This window comes from Moschus berezovskii, chromosome 6, assembly GCF_049115385.1.
Source record: "Moschus berezovskii isolate FMDL1 chromosome 6, NW_MosBer_1.0, whole genome shotgun sequence".
Taxonomy (NCBI): domain Eukaryota; kingdom Metazoa; phylum Chordata; class Mammalia; order Artiodactyla; family Moschidae; genus Moschus; species Moschus berezovskii.
The window spans coordinates 49,010,386-49,018,127 of NC_142465.1; positions in this window are offsets into that span (position 1 = coordinate 49,010,386).

Sequence of the window (7,742 nt, forward strand, 5' to 3'; positions counted from 1 at the left end):
ATTAACCTGCAAAAAATAATGAAATGACATTGCATAAAGACGTTGCTCAGGTAGATTCAGGGTTAGCCCTATTGCCCGAAGAGGAACTTCCTCCTATTTTTACGAAGTTGAGCAAGTATAAAGAAAAAAAACCTGAAAGAACATTTTACTCAACTGAAAATGAGCTCCCATCTTTGATTAACATGCTTTTACATTAAGTGGTTTTTATGTGCCTTCAATAAGTTGTCTTCATCTTTTTCACTTAAAATTATTTTATATACACTTTCCACAAGAACATGACACACTGCCTGTTGCTCTGATCAATATATAGCACAGCACCATGTTGATCACAGACACCTATACTCACTCTTTTTGGTGTCTATTGTAAATTCTTAATTTATAAATCAATGTTTTACTATGATAGGTAAGCCTCACATGAACAACATTCCTAACTCCTTTCTGACTATGCCTTCTTCACATTTCCATGTTAGAACTTAAAGGGTCATTGTAAAGCAAGGAAACTGTATAGCAAACCTACAGAAGAATAACAGAACATGCCATTCCAAAATTTCCCCCTTTGGCATAAGGATTATTTTGAGCTGAAAAAGCAGATCCTAGACAAGTTCTCTGCCCTCCCTCTATCTTCCTGAAAGCTGAACATAAATTTGTGCATAAATTAATCGCCAACAACCCTGGACACTTATCAGCCCCAAGACAGCACCAAAGGATTCTACAAAACAACAATATGACTCGATATTATCTTTTTTCCCTTTCTAATGTATTTATCGTTCCACAATTTGGAACCCTCAGAAGCTTAGTACTCTTTTCCTCTTTCTAGTCGCCCCTCTAAATATATGCTGTTCTTTGATTAAAATGATCTGTAAATCTAAATGCTAGCCCCCTCTTTGAGTTACTTATCCCTTCATTTCTCGTAAGTATACATGAGAAAGTGAAAGTGTTACTCGCTCAATCGTTTCCAATTCTTTGCGCCCCCATGGACTGTCCATGGGATTTTTCAGGCAAGAATATTGGAGTGGGTTGCCATTTCCTTCTCCAGGGGATCTTTCTGGCCCATGGATGGAACCCGAGTCTCCAGCATTGCAGGCAGATTCTTTACCATCTGAGCTACCAGGAAAGCCCAAGTATACATGAGATGTACATGTTAATAAACTTGTTTCCTTTTCTCTTATTAATCTGTGTTTTGCTACAGAGCCCCAGTCAAAAATGGTAAAGAGTAAAGGGAAACACATGTTTCTTCCTGGACAGTTTCTAGTCATGAGGATGGGACAGTGAAAGGCTGGAACACTCCATTCTCCCTGGAGACTGCTGTTGAGATATGGGATAACTGACAACAGACCAGCAGAAAGTAAGAATTTTTACCGTGTCAGTCTTCCAGTTCTCTGTCTAGAGTACACAGTCAAGAGAGGAGGATAAAGTTTTTTCTTGTCTCTTCCTTTTCAAATTCACAGTGGCAGGAGAAAAGCATTTGTGAAAATAGATTTTAAATTATGACTCGTGAATTTGGTTTTGGTAATCAACACTTGTGGTTATTGATTCTTAGCCTCCCAGAAGGAGTCATGTTTTACTTTGTCTCTGTCATTTGTCATAAGGATGAAAAACCACAAGATGAGAATCTCCATTTGTCTCGTTTTATATCCTGAGAATTTGGCTTTGTAACCAGTGAGAATATTCCCTCTGGCTTCTGCCACTTGTGGGATGCAGGTTGTCTGTCAGGTTTGCATCAACAGTTAGCCAGCCAGCCAGCTAGGAGCCTAAGACATGAAGTGACAGGCAGTATTCTCTGTCCAACCATGCCGACTCTCAGGGCAGTCTGTCTTAATAGAGTGTCCACACGCATAAGGGGCCTTTATGGCCTCTACCTTCCCTGCTTGGTTTGAGGGGGAATCTCTCAACCCAGTATCACCTTTCTAGTGACATGGGTGAGGAGATCAGTGGTTTTAGGTGTCTCACTTTGTGTGAGAGAGGGGTTTCTTTGCCACCTGAGACATGGAAGATCTTTGCTTTCTTCAGCTTTCTCGGGAGAGGCTCTGCATCTCAAGAGGGCTGTATTTCTTAAGGGACTCCTCTCATGTCCATGCTGGTGCTGCTGCTAAGTCGCTTCAGTCGTGACCAACTCTGTGCGACCCTAGAGACGGCAGCCCACCAGGCTCCCCCATCCCTGGGATTCTCCAGACAAGAACAATGGAGTGGGTTGCCATTTCCTTCTCCAATGCATGAAAGTGAAGTAGCCCAGTCGTGTCCGACTCTTAGCGACCCCATGGACTGCAGCCCACCAGGCTCCTCCGTCCATGGGATTCTCCAGGCAAGAGTACTGGAGTGGGGTGCCATTGCCTTCTCCCTCATGTCCATGGGTAAGCCCTAAAGTTTAAGTCATAAAAAGACTCCCTGGTTTGGAGTCACAACTGAAATAGGTATATCGAAGATTTGAACATTTATACTTAAAAGGATTTTTAAGAGAGCTCATATTTTAAACAAATGTCCTATTTTTACCAATGGGAAGATCAGATTGAAAAGAAAAAAGAAAGAAAGGAAAAAGATAGCTATAGAAGAATACTTTGGTGTGAGGAAAAAAACAAAACACATTCTTAACACGATTAGGGAAAGATCATAGAATAAACATCTGGACTGCAGACGTCACTCAAGCAGGTGTAAAATTTACATTAATATAAATAGCCAGGAAAGAGCTTTGACAAAGGTCCAGGAAATGCACAAGAAGGTTTGATGTATTGCCTATTACTCTATAGCAGACCTGACCATTTCCAGACTTTCCTGTATTTGGGGCTGTGCTACAAAAAATTTTTTTTAAAAACTAAGATATTGAACTAGCCTATCCTACTGTTAAAAAAAGAAAAATGTCATAGGAATTATCTTGGATTTCTGATAATAGGTAAACATGCCCCTGAGTTCCTTCTTAGATAAACCCCATAATTCTTTTGCAGTACTTTGGAAATATCAACCTTACCATAGTTTTGAACATTAAGATCTAAAGAGATAATTGTTGCCTAAAGCAAACATGGGACTGGAAAAACAAATAGAGAGATTTTAAAAACAAACTGTTATTTGACATTTCCATAAGCTCCCTTACTCCAGATTTTGTCCACAGTCTCCGTAAGATTATCTTTTAAAGGCAAATAAAAATCTTAAAAGTATTATCCACAAATCTTGGTAAAAGGGGTCAGCCACCTCAGTGGGTAAATTTAACTTATTCTATCTGCCAGAAACACCATTTTGATCCAATTATTCTTTTATAGGGCTACCCTGAAGCTTCCCTGCAGGGCTTCAGCGGTAATAAATCCCTGTGCAATGCAGAAGGCACAGGGTTTCTTCCCTGGGTCAGGAAGATCCCCAAGAGTAGGAAATGGCAACACACTCCAGTATTCCAGCTGGAAAAATCCCATGGACAGAGGAGCCTGGTGGGATATGGTTCATGGGGTCTCAAAGAGTTGGACACAACTAAAGCGACTGAGCACATTCTTTTATAAGCTATTGAGTTTTGTTCTACTGTACCTGAAATGGCTAAAATGTTTAAACGAAAGCTATAAGATCCCTGCTTGCATCTATCTATATGTCTATCTATATCTATATATGTATGTTATATATATGGGATATTTTTCTCCCTCTTGATATATCCCTAAAAACTTGTGAAAGAGCTCTATTTAACTGGCTTAAAGAAAATAGAAGCACTTGTATAAATTAAGACTAGTCATGGGATTTCCCTGGTGGTCCAGCTGATAAGATTCTGAGCTCCCAATGCAAGGGGTCCAGGTTCAGTCCCTGGCCTGGGAACTAGATCCCCCATGCCACAACTAAGACCTGGTGCAGCCAAATAACTGAATAAATATTTTTTTTAAATAAATTAAGCTTTGTCAAATAAGCTTGATAACAAATATGTTGTCTCTACTAGATGCTTGATGTGATAAAATTATAAATTCAACTTCAGAATTAAATTTTTAAAAAATGATTTCTTTAATGCATGTCAATATGGTAAGAAAAAAAGACGTGCAAATTTTAAGGTTCTTTGCCTCTGTGATTTTTGCTACTTGCTGGGTTTGTCAACAAGAAAAACAACTTTAAATAATGGTTAATTTTTAGTGTCTCATGAAATTTTCATGGCAACTCAAGCACTGAATATGTACATCATTTCCAAAAAAAGAGGAAATACTGAAACATTAACTGCCATACATATGTTTATCTGCTTTTGAGTTCTTATTAGAGAAATGAAGAATATTTGGGTCTGTTAATAACATGCTCTTTTTGCCACTCTAAACAGATGTCCTATAAAAAGATATATGTCTCTAGAAATTACAAAATGATATATTCCTGGGGATTCCCTGACAGTCTAGTGGTTAAGAATTGGTGCTTACACTGCCAGGGACCAGGTTCAATCCTTGGTTGGTGAACTAACATCCTGCAAGCCACCCAGCTCAGCCAAAAAATAAATAAATAAAAATTTAAAAGAGCAAATAAGATCGAATATGAGGGGTCTAGGAAATGAGGTTCTAATACAGGAGAAAGGAGAAGGTAAAATTTTGAGATGAAGGAAAAAGTGTCCCTGTGGACTTCCTGGGGGAAAACTTGAAGATGGCCTGGAATGTGTGCACCTATTGAAAGGAGTTCCACTAATCTGGCCAAGACTTTGGGTAATGAATTAATACAGCAATTATTGATTGATTCAAAATTGGGAAAGGAATACAACAAAGCTGTGTATTATTACCTTGTTTATTTACCTTATATGCAGAATACATCATGGGAAATGCCAGGCTGGATGAATCACAAGCTAGAATCAAGCTTGCCAGAAGAAATATCAACAACCTCAGATATGCAGATGATACCACTCTAATGGCAGAGCCTCTTGATGAGGATGAAAGAGGAGAGTGAGAAAGCTGGTTAAACTTGACATTCAAGAAACTAAGATCATGGCCTCAATTCCATCACTTCATGACAAATAGAAATGGAAAAAAGTGGAAGGAGTGACAGATTTTACTTTCTTGGACTCCAAAATCACTGCAGATGGTGTGTGCAGCCATGAAATCAAAAGATGCTTGCTCCTTGGAAGAAAAGCGACTACAAACCAGTCAGTGTATATTATACTAGACAGTAAAAGAGACACAGGTGTATAGAACAGTCTTTAGGCCTCTGTGGGAGAAGGCGAGGGTGGGATTATTTGGGAGAATGGCATTGAAACATGTATATTATCGCATGTGAAATGAATCGCCAGTCCAGGTTTGATGCATGAGACAGGATGCTTGGGGCTGGTGCACTGGGATGACCCAGAGGGATAGGATGGGGAGGGAGGTAGGAGGGGGATTCAAGATGGGGAGCACATGTACACCCAGGGTGGATTCATGTCAATGTATGGCAAAACCAACCAATATAATATTGTAAAGTAATTAGCCTCCAATAAAAAAAAATGCAAAGACGTCACTTTGCCAACAAAGGTCTGTATACTCAGAGCTACGGGTTTTCCTGTCATCATGTTTGTTGTGAGTGTTGGACCATAAAGAAGGCTAAGCATTGAAGAATTAATTCTTTCGAATTGTGATGCTGGAGAAGACTCTTGAGAGTCCCGTGGACTGCAATGAGATCAAACCAATCAATCCTAAAGGAAATTAACCCTGAATACTCATTGGAAGAACTGATGCTGAAGCTGAAGCTCCAATACTTTGGCCATGTGATGTAAAGAGCCGATTCATTGGAGAAGATCATAATACTGGGAAAGACTGAAGGCAAAAGGAGAAGGGAGTGGCAGATGATGAGATGGTTAGAAAGCAATATCACTGAATGGCATTAATCTGAGAAAACTCTCAGAGACTGTGGAGGACAGAGGAGTCTGGCTTGCCGTAGTGTTGAAGGGAGTGAAACACGGCTTAGCAACTGAACAACAACAACAACATAATTGTACAGGGGTCTTACAGGTAGGAATTATGTCCATCTTACAGGTGAAAAAAATGTGTCCTTGAGAAGATAAATCATCTCTCCAAAGACATATAGCTAGTGAGTGGGAGAGCTAGGATTTAAGATTCAGGTCAATTCCATGGCCTTTTCAGTTTACCACATTATCTTGAAGTTGAAGTGAAAGGGAAGGAATTCTATTGCAATGTAATTCTCATCCTTCAACAGGCTATAGCTTCTTTGTCTATCACGTGTCTGATTTTGGGTCCCAATATAGTTGTGCAAACCCATTTTATGTATTTATTTTTAAGGTGTGAGTTTTCTCTAAGAGGTTGATCTAACACCAGGAATGCCATGGAACAATTAGAGACTATTTAAATATCAATATTCTTAATGTGCACAACTGATAATTGTGGAAAGCTTTGGATTTCTTTGTGTATACTTTCTTTGTACTATTATTTCTGTTATCTTTAAACGTCCACAGTCAATACAATTAAAACTTAGGCTGGATCTCACTTCTTTTCACTTTATGAACAAATATTTCCCTTTCCACATAGATCAAGTTACACAAATTCTTTCTCAATTTACATAACAATTGGGCTATCATCACTGAGAAATTATTTTTCAAACATGTTGTAAAGCATAATCTTGTTTACAGAGTGATGGAAATGTTCCCATTTTAGTTTTCTCTTTCCAGAAGAGTATTCTGATTTTATTTCTCTATCAAAAATGAAAATAGCTTGGCAGTTCCTGTCAAAATTGAAAATGGACTTATTATACAACCCAGCAATCCACTCTTGGGTATTTACCTCAGAGAAATGTCTTCTTTCCTCCTAAGAACTTCTATATGAGTATTCATAGAAACTTTATTTTTAAATAGCCAACACCTGTAAACTATCCACATTTCCTTGAACATATGAAAAAAACCCTAAAAGTAGTGAAAAATCATTTAAGAAATTGAAATGCTACATTAGAAAATTTTGTTTAATGAAAAAATGCAGTAAAGGAGGAAAAGTGGAACAAAAAAGACTACAGACATATACAAATAAAATATAAAATCACAGATGTAAATCCAACTATATCAATAATAACATTAAATGTAGATGGATAAGAGGGGATGAATACCAATTCTTCACAAACTCTACAAAAACCAGAAAAGGTACCCAACCCATTTTATGAGGCAAATATCACCCTGATACCAAAATTAAAGAAAGATATCACAAGAACAAAAAGCTAACAGATCAATATTTCTTATAAATATGGATGTAAAAATCCTTGACAAAATACTATCAAACTGAATGTAGCAACACATAAAAAGAATTATATCCTATAACCTACTGGATTTTTCTGAGGAATACTAGTTGGTTCAACACCTGAAAATCAGTGTAACACATCACATCAATAGGATAAAAAAAAAAAAAACGGAAACAAAATGATCATGTCAGCAGACATAGAAAACAGCATTGAAAAAATCCAACACAGTTTCATGATGAAACTACTCAGCAAACTAGGACTAGAAGGGAACATTTTCAGTCTGATAAAAGATGTCTATTAAAAAACCTACAGATAAGATTATACTTAATGAAGAAAGACAGGATACTTTTCTTCTATGATCAGGAACTAAACAAAGAAGCCCACTCTCACCACCTCAATTCAACACTGAAAAGGAATAAAAGGCACTCAGATTGGAAAGAAGGAACGTTATCTCTATTTACAGATGACATGATCTTTCATGTATTGGGTTGGCCAAAAATGTTGTTCAGGTTTTTCCATAAAATGTTATGGAACTTTTTGGCCAACCTGATAGAATACCCTAAGGAACCCATTAAAAAAACTTGTTAGAACTAATA